The sequence below is a fragment of the Schistocerca cancellata genome, chromosome 2 (assembly GCF_023864275.1).
Source record: "Schistocerca cancellata isolate TAMUIC-IGC-003103 chromosome 2, iqSchCanc2.1, whole genome shotgun sequence".
Taxonomy (NCBI): domain Eukaryota; kingdom Metazoa; phylum Arthropoda; class Insecta; order Orthoptera; family Acrididae; genus Schistocerca; species Schistocerca cancellata.
Window position 1 is genome coordinate 451,391,785 of NC_064627.1, and position 22,120 is coordinate 451,413,904.

The following is a 22,120-nucleotide window of genomic DNA, read 5'->3' on the forward strand; positions in this document are numbered from 1 at the left end:
CAGTTCTGACATTGCGATTGATAATAAAAGTAAAACTGAAGAAAATCAAGATAAATTCATAGGGTACGTCGACTTGGGAAAAGCGTTCGACAATGTAAAATGGTAGAACATATGCGAAATTCTGAGAAAAATAGGGGTAAAGTATAGGAAAGGACGGGTAATATATAATATGTACTCGTACAATAACCAAGAGGGAACGACAACACTGAAAGACCAAGAAGGAAATTCTCAGATTAAAAAGGGTGTAAGAGAGGGATGTAATCTTTCGCCTCTATTATTCGATCTATACATCGAAGAAACGATGACGGAAATAAAAGAAAGATTCAAGAGAGGCAATTCAAGGCGAAAGAAAATGAGAGATAAAATTTGCTGATGACATTGCTACCCTTAATGAAAGTAAACAAGAATTACAGAATTTGCTGAATGGAATGAACAGTCTAATGAGTGCAGAAGACGTATTGAGAGTAAATCGAAGAAAGACGAAAGTAATGAGAAGCAGCAGAAGTGACAACAGCGACAAACTTGACATCAGAATTAGTAGTAACGAAATAGACGAAGTTAAGGAATTCTGGTGTCTAGGCAGTGAAATAACCCATAACGGACGGAGCAAGGAGAACATAAAAAGGAGACTAGCACTGTCAAAAAGGGCATGTCTGACCAAGAGAATTCTATTGGTATCAAACATAGGCCTTAATCTGAGAGAGAAATTTCTGAAACTGTACGTTTGCAGCACAGCATTGAATGGTAATGAAACATGTGAAACGTACCCTTTGTACAATTATACAGGACTGTGCTTAAACTGACACACAATATTTTTTTTAGCGCAACGCAATCTGACATTCAAAAATCTCTACAAAAAAATGGCCCTGACTAACATTAACCTATACCTTTCACAAATCACTTACCTCACCAAAAATCTTCGTTACTCGAACTACTGCAATACAGCGAGCGCCACTACTGCCAGCTAAATAAAAGATTCAAACTACTGAAGGCACTAACTACTGATAGGCACAGTTAGCAAATGAAAGATTTTGATAGAGAACAAACAATGTATTTACCTTAATAATCATAATATATATAGCAGTCATGCCATCCAGTCTTACAAATTTCAAATCTCCGCCATTTCTCTCCCCACATCCACAACTGCTGGCGGCTCACCTCCAACTGCGCAACGCTACGCGCTGTTCACATCCAGCTGCCCAACACTACAATGGCAGACAACAATGCAAACTGGCCACAGACTGCACACAGCACAGCCAGTGATTTTCATACAGAACGCTACGTAACGTTGCCAATAAGAAAACCTAAACAGCCTACTTAGACATGGACTATGGGAAAATCGGTAAAGAAGAGAACTGGAGCAGATAAGATGTGGTGCTGCTGAAGACTGTCGAAAATTAGATGGACTGATAAAGTAAGGAATGAGGAGGTTCTCCGCAGAATCGGCGAGGAAAGGTACAGATAGTAAACACCGACAAGACAGCCCGAATTACTTCCATGGTTCTAGAGGGAGCTGTAGAGGGTAAAAGCTATAGAGGAAGACAGAGATTGGAATACAGCCACCAAATAACTGAGGACGTAGGTTTCAAGTGTTACTCTGAGACGAAAAGGTTGGCACTGGAGATGAAAAATGGTTCAAATGGCTCTGAGCACTATGCGACTTAACTTCTGAGGTCATCAATCGCCTAGCACTTAGAACTACTTAAACCTAACCAACCTATGGACATCACACACAGCCTTGCCCGAGGCAGGATTCGAACCTGCGACCGTAGCGGTCGCTCGGTTCCAGGCTGTAGCGCCTAGAACCGCACGGCCACTCCGGCCGGGACTGGAGATGAATTTGTGGCGGGTCTACTGAAACCAGTGAGAAAACTGAACACAAAAAAGGACTCAAGCCGCGTGGTGTGAGGCGTCTTGCCGCGGTTCGCGCGGCTCCCCCCGTCGGAGGTTCGAGTCCTCCCTCGAGTATGAGTGTGTGTGTTGTCCGTAGCGTAAGTTAGTTTAAGTTAGGTTAACTACTGTGTAAGCCTAGGGACCGATGATCTCGGCAGTTTGGTCCCAATAAACTTACCAAAAATTTCCAAATTTCCAAGAAAAGACACAATGCACTTGAGAACACAAGGTACACTTTTAAATGAGGAGAGATAAAAATTTTTTGATGATGGTGTGCTAGGGGGGGGGGGGGGGGGGGGGAAGCTCTGAAAGATCTCCCGACATTTATTGTCGTGTTTTGCCCTCTTATACTCTTCCCACAAGCCCATAAGGTAGCAGTTTTGTTAGACAGTCGAGCCCCCGCGGTCTTGAGGCATCAACGCTAACCACTACATTATGTACAAAATATTTGACCAGATGAACACCCGCAACTGAGGAACATATTTATAAAATAAAAATTCCCTTCAGTTGCTAATATTTTTCTTAACTTTTCCCATGACCCGTTTCGAAGCACAAAGTTCCATCTTCACGTACCACCAAATAATTATGTGTGGCAGTCGGGCCAGTCAGTCATGGATGATCACACTCACTAGACAATTCAGTCTTATGCTGTCCAGGGTAACGCTGTGGTTGCTCGTCTTAGGCTCCAATGTGTTTGTTTGACGTGGGTGTGATCCCACATAACTGGCACACCCGACTTACAAACATTTATGTTCCTATAATTATTTGGTGGCACCTGGAAATGAAGCTTTAAGCCTCGAAAACGGTCGTGGAATAGATTAAGTAAATTACTGCCAACTGAAGCGGATTTTTGTTTTATAAAGAGTAGACTAAGAGCTGGACAGCTACGCATAAAGGGAACTATTGTATTAGATACTGTCTACGTACATGTTTGAAGGGCGAAGACGTTACATATGAAATACTGATGAAATACAGGTACGCTGTCGCAAGTGCGTTCTGACCAGATAAGCTATCCTCACACGGAAAATCAAAGAAGACGCGGATTGGGAGCTGGATGATTTTTGTGATGTCACAACATGAAATTCCACGTTGAGGGTCGGTTCCAAGGCGTGAAAGGCGGAATCAGACACTTAAGAATTTTGTAGTGTGGAGAGAAACGGAGACTATTGAGATGCAAGACAGCTTTCTACGTCACAAGCGTAATTTAGCAGACGCCATACAGCAATAAGTGATCTGCAGTTGAAGTCCGTAATGCTGTTTCAAAGCACCAAGTCATTGAGATTCTCTCGCTACGGTATTTTTTGAGGCGAATTATTATACTCTGTCAAGTCACATTGATGTGACCATCCGTCCAAACTTTCAGGAAACATTCCTCACACACAAAGAAAGAAAATATGTTATGTGGACATGTGTCCGGAAACGCTTACTTTCCATGTTAGAGCTCATTTTATTACTTCTGTTCAAATCACATTTATCATGGAATGGAAACACACAGCAACAGACCGTACCAGCGTGACTTCAAACACTTTGTTACAGGAAATGTTCAAAATGTCCTTCGTTATCGAGGATACATGCATCCACCCTCCGTCGCATGGAATCCCTGATGCGCTGATGTAGCCCTGGAGCCTTGGAGAATGGCGTATTGTATCACAGCCGTCCGCAATACGAGCACGAAGAGTCTCTACATTTGGTACCGGGGTTGCGTAGACAAGATCTTTCAAATGCCCCCATAAATGAAAGTCAAGAGGGTTGAGGTCAGGAGAGCGTGGAGGCCGTGGAATTGGTCCGCCTCTACCAATCCATCGGCCACCGAATTTGTTGTTGAGAAGCGTACGAACACTTCGACTGAAATGTGCAGGAGCTCCATCGTACATGAACCACATGTTGTGTCGTACTTGTAAAGGCACATGTTCTAGCAGCACAGGTAGAGTATCCCGTATGAAATCATGATAACGTGCTCCATTGAGCGTAGGTGGAAGAACATGGGGCCCAATCAAGACATCACCAACAATGCCTGCCCAAACGTTCACAGAAAATCTGTGTTGATGACGTGATTGCACAATTGCGTGCGGATTCTCGTCAGCCCACACATGGTGATTGTGCAAATTTACAATTTGATCACGTTGGAATGAAGCCTCATCCGTAAAGAGAACATTTGCACTGAAATGAGGATTGATACATTGTTGCATGAACCATTCGCAGATGTGTACCCGTGGAGGCCAATCATCTGCTGATAGTGCCTGCACACGCTGAAAATGGTACGGAAACAACTGGTTCTCCCGTAGCACTCTCCATACAGTGACGTGGTCAACGTTACCTTGTACAGCAGCAACTTCTCTGACGCTGACATTAGGGTTATCGTCAACTGCACGAAGAATTGCCGCGTCCATTGCAGGTGTCCTCGTCGTTCTAGGACTTCCCCAGTCGCGAGTCATAGGCTGGGATGTTCCGTGCTCCCTAAGACGCCGATCAATTGCTTCGAACGTCTTCCTGTCGGGACACCTTAGTTCTGGAAATCTGTCTCGATACAAACGTACCGCGCCACGGCTATTGCCCTGTGCTAATCCATACATCAAATGGGCATCTTCCAACTCCGCATTTGTAAACATTGCACTGACTGCAAAACCACGTTCGTGATGAACACTAACCTGTTGATGCTACGTACTGATGTGCTTGATGCTAGTGCTGTAGAGCAATGAGTCGCATGTCAACACAAGCACCGAAGTCAACATTACCTTCCTTCAATTGGGCCAACTGTCGGTGAATCGAGGAAGTACAGTACATACTGACGAAACTAAAATGAGCTCTAACATGGAAATTAAGCGTTTCCAGACACATGTCCACATAACATCTTTTCTTTATTTGTGTGTGAGGAATGTTTCCTGAAAGTTTGGCCGTACCTTTTTGTAACACCCTGTATAAAGCCCTTCCGAGAGGCACGCGGAAAACAGCGCAGTCGTTGTCGTAATGCGGAAACGGAGCGTCATATCTGACGTCCAAATGGGCATGATCATTGGCTTTCGGGACAAGTGTGGAAGCATTTCCTAAACAGCTAAGTCTGTAAACAGTTCGCATGCCGCTGTGGCTAAATAATACAGTACATGGCAAAATTGCGCTACGCAAAGCCGGCATCGAGGTAACTGTGATGGCACCAAGGGCTGTAGATGACAGGGGCGAACGACCTCTGCGGAGACGTGTACGAACCAATAGACGTACAACTGTTGAGCAACTGAACCATGGGGCTACCAACAGTGCCTCCTCAACGAATGTTTAGCGAACGTTGCTACATGTGCGACTCTGTAGCAAGCGCCTGGTTCAAGAATCCATACTGACTGCTGTTCATCAGCGACGAAGGCTAGAATTTATACACCAGTACCGTAGGTGGACATTCACTGAGTGATGACAGGTGGCCACTTCAGATGAATCACGCTTTATGCTCCATCGGACAGACAGTCGTCGGCCTGTATGGATGCAATGGCTCCAGGCCGGAGCAGGGAGCGTTATGGTCTTCGGTACGTTTTCAGAGAATTCTCTGGATTCTGGAAGGCACGGTGGATCAACACATCTATACCTCGGGACCATGTCCACCCCTACAAGCAGTTTGTTTTTCCTCGGCACGTTGGCATGTGCCAGCAGGACAATCTAACGTGTCAGACTGCTCGCAGTGTGCAGGCATGCTTCGAAGAGCCCCAGGACGAATTTACGGCACTACACTGCCACCAAACTCCCCGGATGTAAACCTAATCGAGAATCTGTGGGACCACTTCGATCGGGCTGTTCGCGCCACGGATCCTCAACCAAAAAACCTAGCACAGCACCACGGCACTGGGGTCGGCATGGCTCCACATTACTGTCGGTACCTTCCAGAACCTGACTGACTCTCTTCCTGCGGTGCTCGCTGCAAAATGCGGTTATTCAAGCCTTTGGGAGGTGGTCACATTAATGTGACTGAACATTGTGATAAAACGACGGGAAATCACACATAGTGGTTAAAGCATTTGGGACATCGTAGATTCATATGAGATCTGTTAATTGAAGTATAGTATACGAATATAAAGATGCGGACTGTGAACTGGAAGGTTGCCACTTCGCATCCAGCTTTTAGCTAATACGTATTTATCGCCTTCTTGATTTCTGAAAGGTTCAGTTGCTTTCTTGTTAATATAATAGATATGTATATTGTGGAATATCTAATGTTATGCGTAAATAAGAGGGCTCTTTCCATTCCCGGCTGGGTCGGAGATTTTCGCCGCTCAGGGAGTGGGTGTTATGTTGTCCTTATCATCATCATCATTTCATCCCCATCGACACGCAAGTCGACGAAGTGGCGTCAACTCGAAAGACTTGCACCAGGCGAACGGCCTGCCCGCCGGGAGGCCCTAGCCACACGGCATTTCCATTTTGTCCTGTGGTGACTTTTTCCGATTATGTGAACGTGAAAGGGAATATTGACTAATGAACTACGTGTGTGCGGACTAAATCACTGGCTGGTTCCCTTGCAATTTAGTATAGTATAGACTACGAATAGAACAACATGGCTCGCACGTGTTGTGTGAGGGAATGAAGAGAATGGGGTGATGAGAGTGACAATTTCTGAGGAAATTGGTGGTAAGATAGTTTCACCACGTCATTAAAGAACAGCGATAAACTTTTTTTTGAAAAGATAAAATAGTCTTGGCTCGAAAACAGACTTTATTATTTTATATTTTGCCAATGATGGGTTTGTTTCTATTTAAGGCATCTTCAGATTCGCTGCCACAAAAATTGTTAAACTCGTAGGTCATGCAAATGTCTTAGCAGGCAAACGCCGTTGACACTCGAAGAACGTTGCGTGTTGCCCCGACGTAATACAGTATAGTGTTCAGCGCAGGGCACCATGCAATGTTCTTAAAATATTGACAACGGTTTTTATTTCCTGCTAAGACATTTGCATGGCTATGTGTTTAAACCCTGTTGTGCCAGCCGATCTGAAGATGCCTTAAACAAGGCGAAACGCGTTATTGGCAAAATATAAAACAATAAAGACTGTTTTACAGCCAACACAGTTCATCTCCTCAAAACGTTTATCGTTGCTTGCTGTATCATCCCACCCGAATTGGAAGAAGTTCTAGCGATAAACTTGTGATACCCAAATGTAATGAAATGCTTATATCACTTACACTACACGAGCAGCGAAGCACAGATTTGCACCACAGTAGCTTTTCGACTGTTCGATGACCAGAAGCAAATACCAACTGAAACTACAGTCTCATCATCTCCTGTACACATAACAGTACCCGGTTTCTGCCTTAGTGTCACAGCGACGAGGATGTGAGAAGGAAGTTAGCAGCCAGTCGGCAATTTAACGTTTGCATTGCAGGCTTGTTACGTAGATTCTTGGCCGCGCCAGGTTTCACAGACGCGTCCGCAGCTCGTGGTCGTGCGGTAGCGTTCTCGCTTTCCACGCCCAGGTTCCCAGGTTCGATTCCCGGCGGGGTCGCCTCGTGATGACTGGGTGTTGTGTGCTGTCCTTAGGTTAGCTAGGTTTAAGTAGTTCTAAGTTCTAGGGGACTGATGACCATGGATGTTAGTCCCATAGTGCTCAGAGCCGTTTGAGCCTTTTTTCACAGACGCAACGCCCGCGAGCTACACTGCAACAAGAGAAGAACGCTTCCTTATACTTCGGCGACACTGCAAGGAGGATGTGTATTCCGGGAAGCGCGCAGTTTTCCTGCCAATAACGCACTGCTGGGTTAGAATCTTGAAGCGGAAAGCAGCATCACAAGGCATCCTAGATATAACCACCTCTAAAAATATTTGATGTATATTTTTTATCCAATTCCAAAGTCCAGTTGGTAGGATTACAATGGCAGTTGAATAGAAAATAAAACTATCTGGTGATACAATGAAAAAAGATCACTTAAAATTAATGCATGCAACAGGGTAGACATTCGACTTACTAATTACCAGACTGCCCGAGGCAGATTTGTTATGCTGCGAAAGAATGTAACAGAGATCATTTAACTGTACTTTTACTTTTACCCAATCCAACAGCCAGTTACAGAACGGCCCTCTCAGGCATCAGGTACCTTCTGTGTAACGCGTACTATGGCCGGCCACACTGTCTAAACAGAGATGTTATTTATACTCTTACTACGATGTTACTCTTACTAACCAGGAAAGTACTTGGGCTCGAACAAACAGATCTGTATGAACGTTTGGTTACAGGACCATTATGTACCTCTGAATGTGCTGGTGGGTGTCGTTTTTCTGCAAAACTCTGCAGTCATGCTCTAGATATCACTGTGATGTAATTGTAGACGCCATACGCAATGCAGCAATCTTAACTATAAATGTAAATGCGGAATGTCAATAAAATGCTCCGAGCAATACGAATGACTGCAAAACGCACAGTGAAGAAATGCAAGTTGATCACATGGCGTATTTGCACATTCTATAACATCAGTGTTGAACGCCACGTCAATGACACTTTTGAAGTTCTTCACTGATTCACCAATATCGTAGCCAGCGTTCTGCCACGCGTAACGGAGCATTGGTCTGTATACTTCCGCAGATAACTGATTGTAAATGACAGAATGCATATTCATGATAAACAATCTGTCGTGCAATTTCGGCTGCATATTACTGGAACGTAGTTTAATGAAGTTTGTTATTCTCTTGGCAAATATTTTATATTGCCTGAAGAAATACACATCCAGAGGTTGTGCATATTTTGTAGTTTTAGGTGGAATGATTTTTAAATCTACATGTTTTCCGCCAGATGCTTCCAGTAGTGCTCGTTCATCCTTATGTCCAGACCAGGAGTCACAAAGTACTAATGACTTTCTCGACAAATGTGGATTCAAAACTGACAAAAAAACGTCTTCAGATGTTTCGTCATCTTCTCACTCACACTTGCATCGACGACGACATTTGGAGGGCACCGCGTTTCTATTTCCCTTGACACGCGGGGTCCAAACTTTCCACTGGATTCTTGGAAGCAAATATAGAGTTTGTCTGCCAATCGTCCGTCCATTGATATAGCAACATCGATCGTGTAACTATGTGTTGCACAGTTAACTGGTTGCAACATCGCCAGTGTTTCTCTCCCCTTTCATGGATAGTGTTCTGTCACAAGAAAGTTCATAGCTGAACTGACTCTGATCACAGTTCCAGACAGAACTAATATCGATGTTTTCTCCCGTGATATGCTCATTGGCGTCAGCAACAAACGTTTGAGCTCTTTCAATCAGCTCTTCTTCGTCATCCTTATCTTTTCGTGCTTGGAGCATAGTGATACGGCGTGATGTTATCCTAAACTCCTTTTTCAAATTAGTAATAAATCCTAGTGAAGCTGTAAAGTTCGTACACCCGAGATTTCTGGCTACGTCCAATGCCCAATGTTGTAAATGCCTATAATGAACGGCGGAACCGCATTCTCACGCTTCATCGAATTTCGCCATTACACGCGCCTTGATGGTCTTGAACAGGAGTGTACGATTTCCTTTGAAAACTGTATTTCCTTCTCTTTTCTTTGCCACGTAATCCAGTATGTTTCTAATATTGGTTTTGGACTTCAGTTTAAGGTATCTTTTCAGAAGCTTGTCGTATGTGTCGAAACCTCTTACGTAATAATCATCGTACATGTTCTCCAGTGTGTTGTCATCAAACGCCGTGATGATACTTGCAACTTTAACCTTCTTCTTGGGACACAGTTGGTGTTCACTGTCACTGCTTCCATCGCCTCTTCCCGCACTTGCCGTAGCACTACCGTTTGCAATGAGTTGTTCGTCATTATCATCCCTGTCATCATCATTATGTGTCAGTGTTACAACAGTATCTGTTTCTAACTTATGCTCATATTTCTGCACTATAATATATATCAGAAAACAGGATTCGTCTTCTACATCAATACCATCTTCACGAAGAAGGGTTCTTCGTAACTTCATCTCAACCAATCGCAATACATTAGCAGGATTGATTACCAATCGCCGAGCCATCTGACGCTTCAATACACAAATAATGTCACAAAACGCAACTTCAGAGGCACACTGCACCGTTCCTACTGGTCCCGACTGGCGTACCGGCAGGCACGGCATACGCAGAGGCCTCTAACGGACGACTGCAGAGTCTTGCAGATGCGGGAGTATCACTAGTGCAATAAGAGACCTTTACATTATTTCTCACACGATTTTGGTGTATTTGTGTTTGTTCGAGCCCAAGTACTTTCCTGGTAAGATGTTACTTATACTCATATAGTATGCTGAATACTTTTTTTATCTTGTTGACGGAAAGGTAAATCGACTTCGGCCTCACCCACAACTTTTTTTCACTATAACTTGTTTCTGCAGATTTTATTTCAATTTTACTTGAATGGAGTGTAGGATAAGCAAGGCGGCTGCTTCTGTTCTTGCTACAGCACAGACGAGTACAGCGTTCGTTTGTGAGTTATTTTTACGAGACCCTAACAGGAACGACTTATTTTCAGATACTTGTGTGGCTAATAGTTTAAGTCTTAAATTTTTTGCGTGTTTGTGTGCTTACTAGGGACAGCCTTTCGTTTTAGCAGCTGTATAATACAGATTACTGCCGCTTCTATCGCCACATGTGTGTGTTGGTTGTGGTTTAAACACGTTAGTGTCGGTTAGACTGTCAGCAAGGCGACTGCTTCCGTTCACGCTACAGAATAGGCGAGTAAAGCGTTCATCTGTGAATTATTTTTACGAGTTCAAAACAGCAGCAACCTATTTTCAGCTATCTGTGTGGTTGCTAGCTTAATTGTTAGATTTATTGTGTGTTTGTGTGCTTACTAGGCACAGTCCTACGTTCTGATAAATATGTAACATAGAGTTGAGCCATCTTTAGTATGGACAGGGTTTGTGATTGTCGTGCTCGGATGTAGGCTGACTTGGTGGCCCTTCACTTACAGCTCCAGGCAGTGCTGGCTTTGGTCGAGCAGCTTGAGGGTGTTGCCAGTGAGCATCATTGTGGGGGACCATTCGCACAGATCCAAGAGACGGGCAACACATCCCATGTGTCCCCCGATCGGTCCACTACTGTTGATGCCCCTGTTACTGCCTGCACTGAGGTTGGCACGTCAGCCATGGTCGAATGAGAGGTTATCCCAAGGTGCAGCAGCAGCGAAAGACCTCTCCAGTCCACCTGACAAACAGACTTAAGGTGCTATCTGGGGCTGACGAAAATCCTGAGCCAGATGCAGCCGCTTTTCCTATTTTGGAGGGAGCCTGTTAGCCTGCAAGATACGGGCAGTCATAGATGGTGAGACTATTTGTAGCAGGGCGCTCCAATGTTAAGCAAGCAGGAGGCTACCAAGGAGGGGACAAAATCCAGTGTGCACTCGTGTGCATACTGGGGGTGGGGGTGGGGGGGCGGGGCGGTGGGTTGGGGGGGGGACAGGTCCTTCTGGATGCCATGAATGGCTTAGTGGCGGCTAATGTCGATACTCACGATGTGTGCTGCTTTGGATTGGAAGGAATTCTCTCTGGTTTTGGGTAGCTACATGAATTAGTAAAGACAGTCATTCTTGCTTGTGAGAGGATGGTAGGGCTCACTATCTGTTGGATCGTCGACAGGATCGATTTTGGACCTTTGTTACTAAACCGATTGAAGAGTATGAATCAGAGACTCAGACAGTTCTGTGAGCATGTAGGCTTTAGATTCCTTGACTTGCCCATCGGGTGGTGGGGCATACAGCCCCGCTTCATAATTCAGCATTCCATTACACACAGACGGTGATTACATGGGTAGTGGGGGCTGTGTGGAAGTGCATACCACACATTGTTTTTAGGTTAGAGGGTCTTGGGAAAGAACAAAAAGGGTTTCAGTCTCAACGGGTGTATGTCAAACACAGGACAAGTGTTGACCATGGAACTATAGGTATAATAGTAGTAAAATGCCATAGCTGTGTTGGGAAAGAACCAGAAATGCAGGCGCTAACAGAAAGCACTGAAATACAAATCCTTATAGGTGCTGAGAGATGGCTAAACCCGGAAATGAGTTCACCCGAAAGTTTTACAAAGGACCTCACGGTGTCCAGAAACGATAGGCACAACATAGTTGCTGGTGCCTTGATTGTAGCTGTTAGGAACAGTCTGTATTGTAGCGAAATTAAATTAGATAGTTTCTGTTAGTTGGTAGGGGCAGAAGTTATATTTGACAACAGGCATACGTTAATTATTGATTCTTTTAGCGTCCCTCCCGACACAGATGATGCAGTTACTGAACAGCTGAAATAAGACTTGAGTCTCATTTGATATAGGTATTGCACTTGAAAGTGTCTTATGTACTTAAACTGCTACTCGTAAGTGTCAAGTTGTATCTGAGAAATGTGTAAAACTTATTTTGAAAGCGAATTGGCGTAAATTTTGGTGCAGGGCAACAGAACTATGTGTAAATTTAATGTGGAAGGAAAATGTATGGAGCTCATGCTACATGATGTGAAATCCAAACTAGCCGGTACATCAAACAGTTCGTCTGCGAGAAAACAATCCGTTTTCAATGGAATTTAAATATGCCATCTGACTGCAAAATAAAATGATTCAGGTTAAAATGTTGGCACTGAATACTGCTAATCTTTATCTTTTGTCTTGCAGACAATCACTGTAGCATAACTGTTTTTGTAATTACACAGCAGATGAACATAAAAGTTAACACATCTGACTTTCTGATAAAACTGTTTTTGAAAATTCACAAGATAGCACTTTACTGAAATATTCTACTGGTATTCAGCCTTTGAACTGATATAACACTATTTTCACAAACATACTCTGACAATCACTGGACCTTACAGTGGAAATGAACTTTGATGGAAATTAAATTTGTTGGCCCATCTGTGCGCACGGAACACTCGTCTGCTCTGCAACTTGTTATTGGGAATAATGATGTGACTGTCCAAAATCAAATTTCATTTGCCGTACTTGCGATGTGCAGTGCAAGACGGTATCTTACCAATTTTCATAAAATGCTTCTCGGTTCACCACTCGCGATGTGCGAGGCAAGTGTGCAAACAGAGCCATGGAAGGAAAAACGAAACTGGGGAACTAATCTTAACGACTGATAAAGGAGAACAAAGACTCCAAGTCTAACTATGCTTCATTAAGCCATGACAAAAATACACCTTCTCATAAAGTTCTCACACATAAGTTATCAAAATATTCCTTAATATCTCTCCTATGTGCAATTGCCTTCCTTGACAACTGTTTCAACTATAAGACAAGGCCATGCGCTTCATTACAAAATTTATACAACAAACTTCAACCATACGCAATGTTCTAACAATAAGAAGCTACACAATTACAAATATAAAAACTGGATTACCTTCAAGTTAGCATTTATCTTTCTTACATTAATATGATCTCATTTGCTCAATGTCTTTCAGCAACTGCTGCTTCCACTACACAGCGGGCCAACCTCCATCTTGTTAAACCAGTTATATTGCTAGACTGTCCACGCTGCTACTGCTACTCTCTGACTTACTCCGAGCAACATCTCTGGACTCAAAACAGTCTTACGAAGAATATGATAACATCGATAATATAGAGGTTGAGCACATTTATCATATTCGCAATTTCGTTCACATTTATGGCCAAAACTTCCATAAAATCGTCATGGCAAGTAGGACAGCCGCCGTTGACATTTATACAATTAAAGTTGGTGGTGACTTCAATTTACCTTCGATATGTTGAAGAAAATACACATTTAAAGTCGGTAGCGGGAATAAAAAATCGTCCGAAATTATATTAAATGCTTTGTCACGAAATAATTTTTAACGATTAGTTCTGGAACGCACTCGAAGTATAAATGTTTGAGAAAACATACTCAACATTCAGCAGCAAATAACCCCGAGGAAATAGGGAGCGTCATGACGGATACAGAGATTAGTGACCACAAGATCGTTGTAACGAGCTGAATATCGTAACATCCGAACCCACAATAAATTAATGCAAAATACATCTGTTTCGAAAAACAGATAAAAATTCACATGACACGTTCGTACGAGACAGTCTCCTTTCTTTTTGAACCAACTATGAAAGGGTAGATCAGATGTGGCTTAAATTCAAAGAAATACTAAAGGGCACAAATGGAGAGATTTACTCGTATACCAAATAAATTAATAAGAGATGGAACTGACCTACCGTGGTACACAAAACAATTCCGAACACTGTTGCAGGAGCGACCGAAGAAACATGCTAAATTTAAAAGAACGCAATATCTTCAAGTTTGGTGAAGTTTTATGGAATTTAGCGTGAACTCCCATGAGGTGCTTTTAACAGTGAAACTGTCTTGAAATCTGGCAGAAAATCCTTGTAATTTACAATGAAATATTGAATTTGAGGCCCTTGTCTAGTGGTTTGGTGACTAATATGTCACTAAAATTTTTCGTACTTGTGTAGAGCTTTAAACGTGGGTTTCCTACAACGCGTAAATGACACGGATGCGATACGCGGGAATGAGGGGGGGGGGGGGGTAATTTTTTCGTTGCGGTGAGATCTCTTCACTAAATTTCAATCTCCAACGTTCACACACTTATATAGGGAGAAATTGTCAATGTAATAAAAGAAGAGAAGTCGGAGCTCGCATAGAAATATTTAAGTGTTCGTTTCTCCAGCGTTCTTTACAAAGTGAAACGGTAGAGTAATAGCGCGAAAGTGTTTCGATGAACCCTTTGCCAGGCACCTGAGCGTCAATTGCAGAGTAGTCATGTAGATGTAGATGTAGTTGTAGAATTTCATGGCGTCTAAGCTGGAGCTGGATGCCGTTTTACCTTTCACCTTTCACCTTTTCCCACCGTGCTTCGTATGTTACTATGTGGCAGTTACAAGATGCAAACGGCAGTTTCAAATTTAACTGATAGACTGGATAATAAATTCCGAACGCCAGTAAGGAAAATGTTAAATAAATACACAATTCTATACACAGCACAGCACGTAGTCCGGAATATTTGGTCTGTAATACGATAATCTCACCAACCAATACTATCGACTGCAAAAATCAGTAATGGCTTCCTTTGGTTTAATAAGATTAATGACTTTAAATTAATGTTTTTGTTTTTTACGTGGCACATATATGTGCAACCCCAGTCATAATATTTTGTATTTGTTCGTAACTCACAAAGTTCAACAGTGTTTCGCTGAATTTTCTGTACTAGCGTGCTCTGCACACTACATAGTTCATTCATTACTCTTTAGTTGGGCACAGTTATGAGCTCTACACTTTTCTATCTTATTTAGCATTTCAAGCAAAGATTCATTCAAACTCTTTATATTCCAACTTTTTACATTTATTTCAATTTTAATTATATGTCTCTCGGATAACATTCACCTTTCATCTGTACAGATCAATTGCTTCTGACTCAACCATCTTCTCTATGCTGCCACAGTTTGTTCACAGTCGCTCAAATTGCGTAAGTTAAATTGGATGTTTACAAGGATGTGGATATGGCAAATTTCCTTCTCCATCCTTTTCTTGTACGAGCGTGTGTTCTGTGTCTCCAGTGACCTTGTGGTCAGTAGAAAATTAATAACTGAAAGAGGAGCGAGGCTAGGAGTTTCTTTTCTATCAAATGAGAATAGAAAGAAAAATCTTGTTAATGGAGCCTTTCTGAATCAAGTTTGTTGTAATGATAGCATAGTACAGTTTGCTTCTGGTGAAAATAAACTTCTATAGAGATTGAAATGACTAAGTAGAGCAAGTTGAGAGTAGGCCTCAAAGTAAACTATAGTTTGTTAATTTCCTCCACCATAAACGATGTTTTTTTGGAAACCTAAACCTGTGTCAATAATGATCTGAATAATAAAGTACTGCACCAGTTATGTTTTTTCATGGTTATCAAGGCGCGTTTTAGGAATTTATTCAAATTTCCGGGTTCTGTGGGAGTTTAAATAGGTATTGGATGTGATACCTGCGTGTGTGACCCCCATGACTCCCTACTCCTTCTGTTTTTTATGTTCTCACTGCTCGAGAAAACCAGAAAATAGGTTCCACGAACAGCCTCATGGAACTTCTGAGGTAATCCAGCAGGTCATTTATAAATACAGACTGTTTATAAATTAGTTATACAAAAGTATCCTTTAATTGTGAAAAGGATAAATAATCCACAGAAATGTCTGATACAGCACTAAATGCATTATATCTTCAAGTTTTATTCCTGCCTTAATACTTTTAGTTATCTACTTTCTCGCTAGGTGGCATGCGCGAACGAGTTATCCCAACAGTAATCATGGAGTCGTATAACGGTGTAGAGTCTGCACAGCGTTGTTTATGGTTTCGTGAATCCAAATCCGCTAGCAAAGTTCAGAGGCTATTCCGGACTACATATCGCAAGCCACCACCTCAAACCGTTATTAACTGATACAATCGTTTCGCCGAAACTGGCTGTGCATCACATAGGACGTCGGCTCAGGGTCGGCCGGCAGTCTCTGACGCAGCAGTTGAGAAAGTTTGGCAGTCTTAAATTCGTAGTCCGGGTACACGGACATGCTTAAACATTAATGAGTCAGTTACAACAGGATACAGGCAGATAATTTATTTTGAAGCAAGATGACACGCCACCACATTATGATCGTGAAGTTGTCGCGTATTTTCTTCGTATGTATGTGCCGAGTTGGATTGGAAGTGGTGAAACAGTGTTCTGGCCACCATGATGTCCCGATTTAACCACAAAGGACTTCTGTGTATGTGGTTAAATTAAAGACAGTGTTTGGTCCTCCGCTTCCGCGAAACGTCGACGAGCTGCGACAACGGATAACACAAGCAGTTGCCATCATACGTCATGACTTGCTTCGTGGGATTTGACAGCAAACTGATTGCGTATCAGACATTTGTCGTGTTACGAAAGGTAGCCAAATTGAACGCCTGTAAATAAAACTTGAAGATATACCGCATTTAGTACTGTATCAAACATTTGTGTAAGTTATTTACGTTTTTCGCAGTTAAAGCTAATTTGGCATAATTAACTTATAAACACCATATATTGTGAAAAGTAGTGATGGCACGCTCTTGGGGAGCACGCGAAGTTGCTTTTAGCCTGAAGATTTCTCTCTCTTAAGGATGATGTAGTATGTTCCGTTTGTTAGGAACTCTTCAGTCCAATTACCAAGCTGGTGTGATATCTCGTAAGCTCGTATTTTGTTCATTAGGCGACAGTGGAGAACCGTGTCGAACGCCTCCCGGATGTTAAGGACCAAGGCATCAGCGTGGTCGCCGGTACCTACTGACTTCTGCGTCTCGTGGACGAAGAGAGCGAGCTTGGTTTCACAGGCTCGTTGTTTGTGGAGTCACCAGAAATGTCATAATACACGACCGTGAAACATGTTCTAAAGTTCTGCAACATGCCCACGTCAGCAATATACAGTGGGGTGCCAAATTAATACAGCCACCTTGTAGTTGTGAAGTTTTGAAGTTTGCTTTGGAATTGCTCTACACTAAACAATGATACATGAGTCGTATTGTTTCTCAAACACTGTAGAATAGCAAGTAAACTTATATTGTTTGTTTGACAAGTTTATGACATTTAGACTGTCACTTCAATATTTGCTGAAATACTGAATAGTTATGACTATCAGAACTATGTTTGTGAAGTACAGCGTATTATATTCAGAAGATGGGTGAGTTTTTCAATTATTATCAAATTTTATGTAATTCGTTACATTCTTATGCAATGCAGTCATGTTTTAAACCTTAATGAGTTCCTTAATTCTGAAAATGGTTTCATTGTGACTGTTTTCAGTTATGGGTAAACTTACTCCACGGAAAAAGGCCAGAATATCGACTGTTTTGTCTCACTGTCAATATATCCAGCGAGATATTGCTCATACAGAAGGAGTCTCACAATCCACAGTTCGAGATATAAGCAACAAAGTGAAAAATAATAAATCTCCAAACGCAGTCGAAAGGTAATTGTAGTCGAAAACGCATTACATCACCTAGAACAGACGGAGAAATAAGACGAATGGTAGCGGAAAACCGAAGTAAACCGATACGAGTGGTTAGGAACATTTTGGAGGATGGTCGAGTGCTTGTATCCACCCACACTCTGTAGTGCTGATTCTAAGAAGTGGGGTTACGACACCGTCGTCCTGCCAAGAAACGGACACTTAACCCAAAACGACTGGAATGGGTCGAAAAGTACAATAACTGGACGGGGACGACTGGAAGAAGGTAAATAAATTATAATATCATGTTAATCCTTCTTTTATGATAACAGAGATTCGTAATGTGACATGCGATTTTATTTCAGGTTTGCCGGCCGGAGTGGCCGTGCGGTTCTAGGCGCTGCAGTCTGGAGCCGAGTGACCGCTGCGGTCGCAGGTTCGAATCCTGCCTCGGGCATGGATGTGTGTGATGTCCTTAGGTTAGTTAGGTTTAATTAGGTCTAAGTTCTAGGCGACTGATGACCTCAGCAGTTAAGTCGCATAGTGCTCAGAGCCATTTGAACCATTTTATTTCTGGTTTGCTTCTCTGACAAAACAAATACCCAAATCCTGCAAGACAAAGACGCAGGGGCCATGAAAAGTTCCACGAAGGTTGCATAATTCAACGACCCCAGCGTCTGTCAGTAATGTTTTGGTTTGTAATAAGTAGCAAAGGAAAGTACATCTTTGTATTGTGAAAGGGACGATGCATCAAGATTAGTACACGCCATTTTTGGAAACTCGACCTTTTCCTCAAGTAGTGGAACGGTTTCCCGACAACATTTACATCTTTGTGGACGATCCTGCATCATGCCACAAGGCAAAACCTGTGACAAAGTATTTGAATGAGACTGGAACTCATGTTTTGGACTGATCAGGGAACTTCCCAGACATGAACCCAATTGAAAATACCTGGCAAGGACTGAAGAAGGAAACTGCAAAGGGAAGTATACACAGAAACAAGTTCTGGATGCTGAAATAACTTTTCAAGAGCGTGGCACAGGACATACGAATGGGAGAATATATCGAAGAAATGAATTATGGATGTACTAAGGAGAATTAAAGGTTTGATCGCTTAAGGGAGGACAAAGTTATATGGAAACTTCGTTCATATTCGTGATTTTCAGTAAAATTTTGAGTTTTAAATGTATTTTTTACTTTAAAATGATTTAGTTAGGTCACATAAATGTAATATTAGTGGTACGTAAAAAGTGAATTCATGTCCTTTGTAACCCCTCGTTACATATCTGGTCTTTTTTGAAACTAAAATTTATTCGAACTGGCCATGAACAATTCCCATATTTCATATAAAATCACGAATTCCCGTTTTAAAGTAGAGAAAATTAAATAAAGAATAATAAGAGCCAATGGAATAGAGTATTATATGCAAAGTAGCAAGGGGCTTTATTCAAAGAGTTTCTAACAAACGTCCCTTTTGTTTGACAACTGCTACATAAACCCAACGCACGAATTGTTAACGTCTTTAGCGTCTGCGATTTTCTACCACCTGACAGTTTTAGAGATTTTACTGTCCGAGCTTTTAGCGTTTGAGTCCTGAGTATTCGTGTCTCTGAAGACATGCACCACTGCGTGAAACAGTTAACTTCATTGGAAGGCCGAATAGTTAAACGTAAGTTTCTGTTCGTTTCATTTATTGTCAAAAGTACGAGAACTGCCATAACTGAGATAACGCTAACATCCAGCGATCATCTCAGTCCATAAAGGATCGATATCATTAATTCCAATTTAAGAGCTTCAGTTGTTGCCGACGCTACTATTCAAACATCGCGTCACAACTTGACTTTCGGTTATGGACCCTGTTTGGACATTTATTATCTGGCTAAAGTGTGACCATTCATAGCAATGAATCATATCAAAGAAACTGTGTTAATGAAAATCGATTGAAGGAAAAGCTATAGTGTTCTAAGATTTCGATCTGTGTATCACGAGAAGTGAGCCGCGTATTGGATTATCTCTGGACAATAATAATAATAATAATAATAATAATAATAATAGTAATAATAGTTCATTCCACATTAATACTAAAGGGAATAATTTTTAACGGTCAAAACATCGTGCTGCGTTTAATGAATCCTGTGATTTTTGAAAGAAGTAATTCAGTGTGCATGTGCTACGCAAATCAAAGATACCAATTCATTATGAAACGAGAATCGGGCGCATAGTAACTGTCAATGAACATCTTTGGCGGCAACCGCTAAACAACGCCGCTAGCCGATAGTAATAATTTGAATCAAAACTTATTAACGAAAGAGTCTGACTCAAATTAGAGCAAAGAGCGGACATAATCAACAAATATTGACTGCAATAACGGGTAGTATTGTGTCGCCTCTCTTTCACGTATCTTGACGAGATGAAGAATACTGGCTGGGCTTAGAAAAAGGACACTACACTTTCGCTGATCGTGGAAGTGTTAGTAGGCAGCAAAAGGAGGCGTCACACCCCACTGTATCCCTACAGTTGTGTGTATCTGTTTGATGATGCTTCTTCAAAACGGGAGTGATCTCCGCCTTTTTCCAATCGTTTGGAACGCTTCGCCCCTCCAGCGGCGTACGTTACACTGCTGCTGGAGAGGAGCAGACTCTTTTGAATGCTCTGTGTATAATCGCTTACGTATCCCTTAAGGTCCAGTCGTCTTCCATCTGCTAAGCAATTATAGTTGGTTATCTATACCGCTGTCACTGTATTTCTGCGTCATTTTGAAATAAGTGAGCCGCGCGGGGTAGCCGCGTGGTCTGAGGCGTCTTGTCACGGTCCGCGCGGCTCCCCCCTCCCGTCGGAGGTTCGAGTCCTCCCTTGGGCAATGGATGTGTGTGTTAATCAAAATATCCACGGATGTACTGCCGGTCTACACTGCCCGTTGGACACTGTAGACCGACAGTACACCCGTGGATATTTTGATTATCAAATACGCCGGGAGAAACTCAAGAATCGGTGTGTGTGTTGTCCTTAGTGTAAGTTAGTTTAAGTTAGATTAAGTAGTGCCTAAGCTTAGAGACCGATGACCTCAGCAGTTTGGTACCATAAGACCTTAACACAAATTTCCATTTGAAATAAGTGATTGTGGAATAAACAATCAACTAAAATCGTTCAACAGAGGAAAGGCGACTTGACCTGGCGGCACAGAAGGGTATCGTATATTGAATACACTTTTGGTGTCGGTCACTGTTGTCTTGTGGGAAACATTGAAGGCTGAATGACGCTGTAGGGTGGGCTTTGGCAGCTGTGCATTTGTCAGGCGGTCGCTTCCGGGAGAGACGGCCTTCGCGCCTGACCGCACGGCCACTAAATGCCTTCTCTATCTGACCGACCGAGGCGATGTTTTTGCCTCGGGGCAAAAGCTTTGCTGTGTCACCAGGAATTATCGTCCCGATGAGAACTAGGTGAGCAGGCGGCGAAGCGCCGCTGGGATTAAGCACTGTTCAGCTGGTCTTGGTCTCACGGAAGGGCGATAATGAGTGACGCAGCTGCGGGACAACGGCGAGGCACACAAAACAGAATAACGGCAGAGAGGCGGGCGTGAACGAAGCTACTACAACCTGGAAAACTAGCGTCACGCTCTATAGTGGAGAGTGCCGCGAATTGTCTCTTCCTTGTACAATAAACGCTGCAGTCGACCAGTAACTAAAAGTGGAACTACGTTGTGACCTAGTTCCGCAAATCACTATAAAGTGGATGGCAGAGGATACTTTTCAATGGTAACAAATGTCTGTTTCTTCTCCTGTACCATCTACATGAACACTATGCAATTCACACTCAAGTACTTGGCAGAGGGTTCATCGAACCACTTTCACACTATTTTCCGATCGTTCCACTTTCGAATATCACATGACTCAGAAACGGGCGGTTCGGGCAATAAGTGGTGTAAGTTCACGAACCTCTTGTCGACGCCTGTTCAAGAGTCTGGGTATTTTGACATTGGCCTCTCAATATATATATATATATATATATATATATATATATATATATATATATATATATATATATATATTCCTTTCTGTCGTTTCTTGTTACCATTAATAGCTCATTCCCAAGAATCAGCAGCTTTCACTCGGTTAATACTCGGCAGAAACCAAACCTGTATTTGGATCGGACTTTCTTAGCTCTTGTGCAAAAAGTTGTGCAATATACTGCTGTCTCCATTTTCAATAAGCTACCAATCGAATTCAAAAATCTTAGCAGTAATCGACGCGCTTTCAAATCGAAACTGAAGAGCTTCCTCATGGATCACTCCTTCTATTCTGTCGAGGAGTTCCTTGAAAAATTAAGCTGATTCTTATTGTTCATTGCGTTTCCTT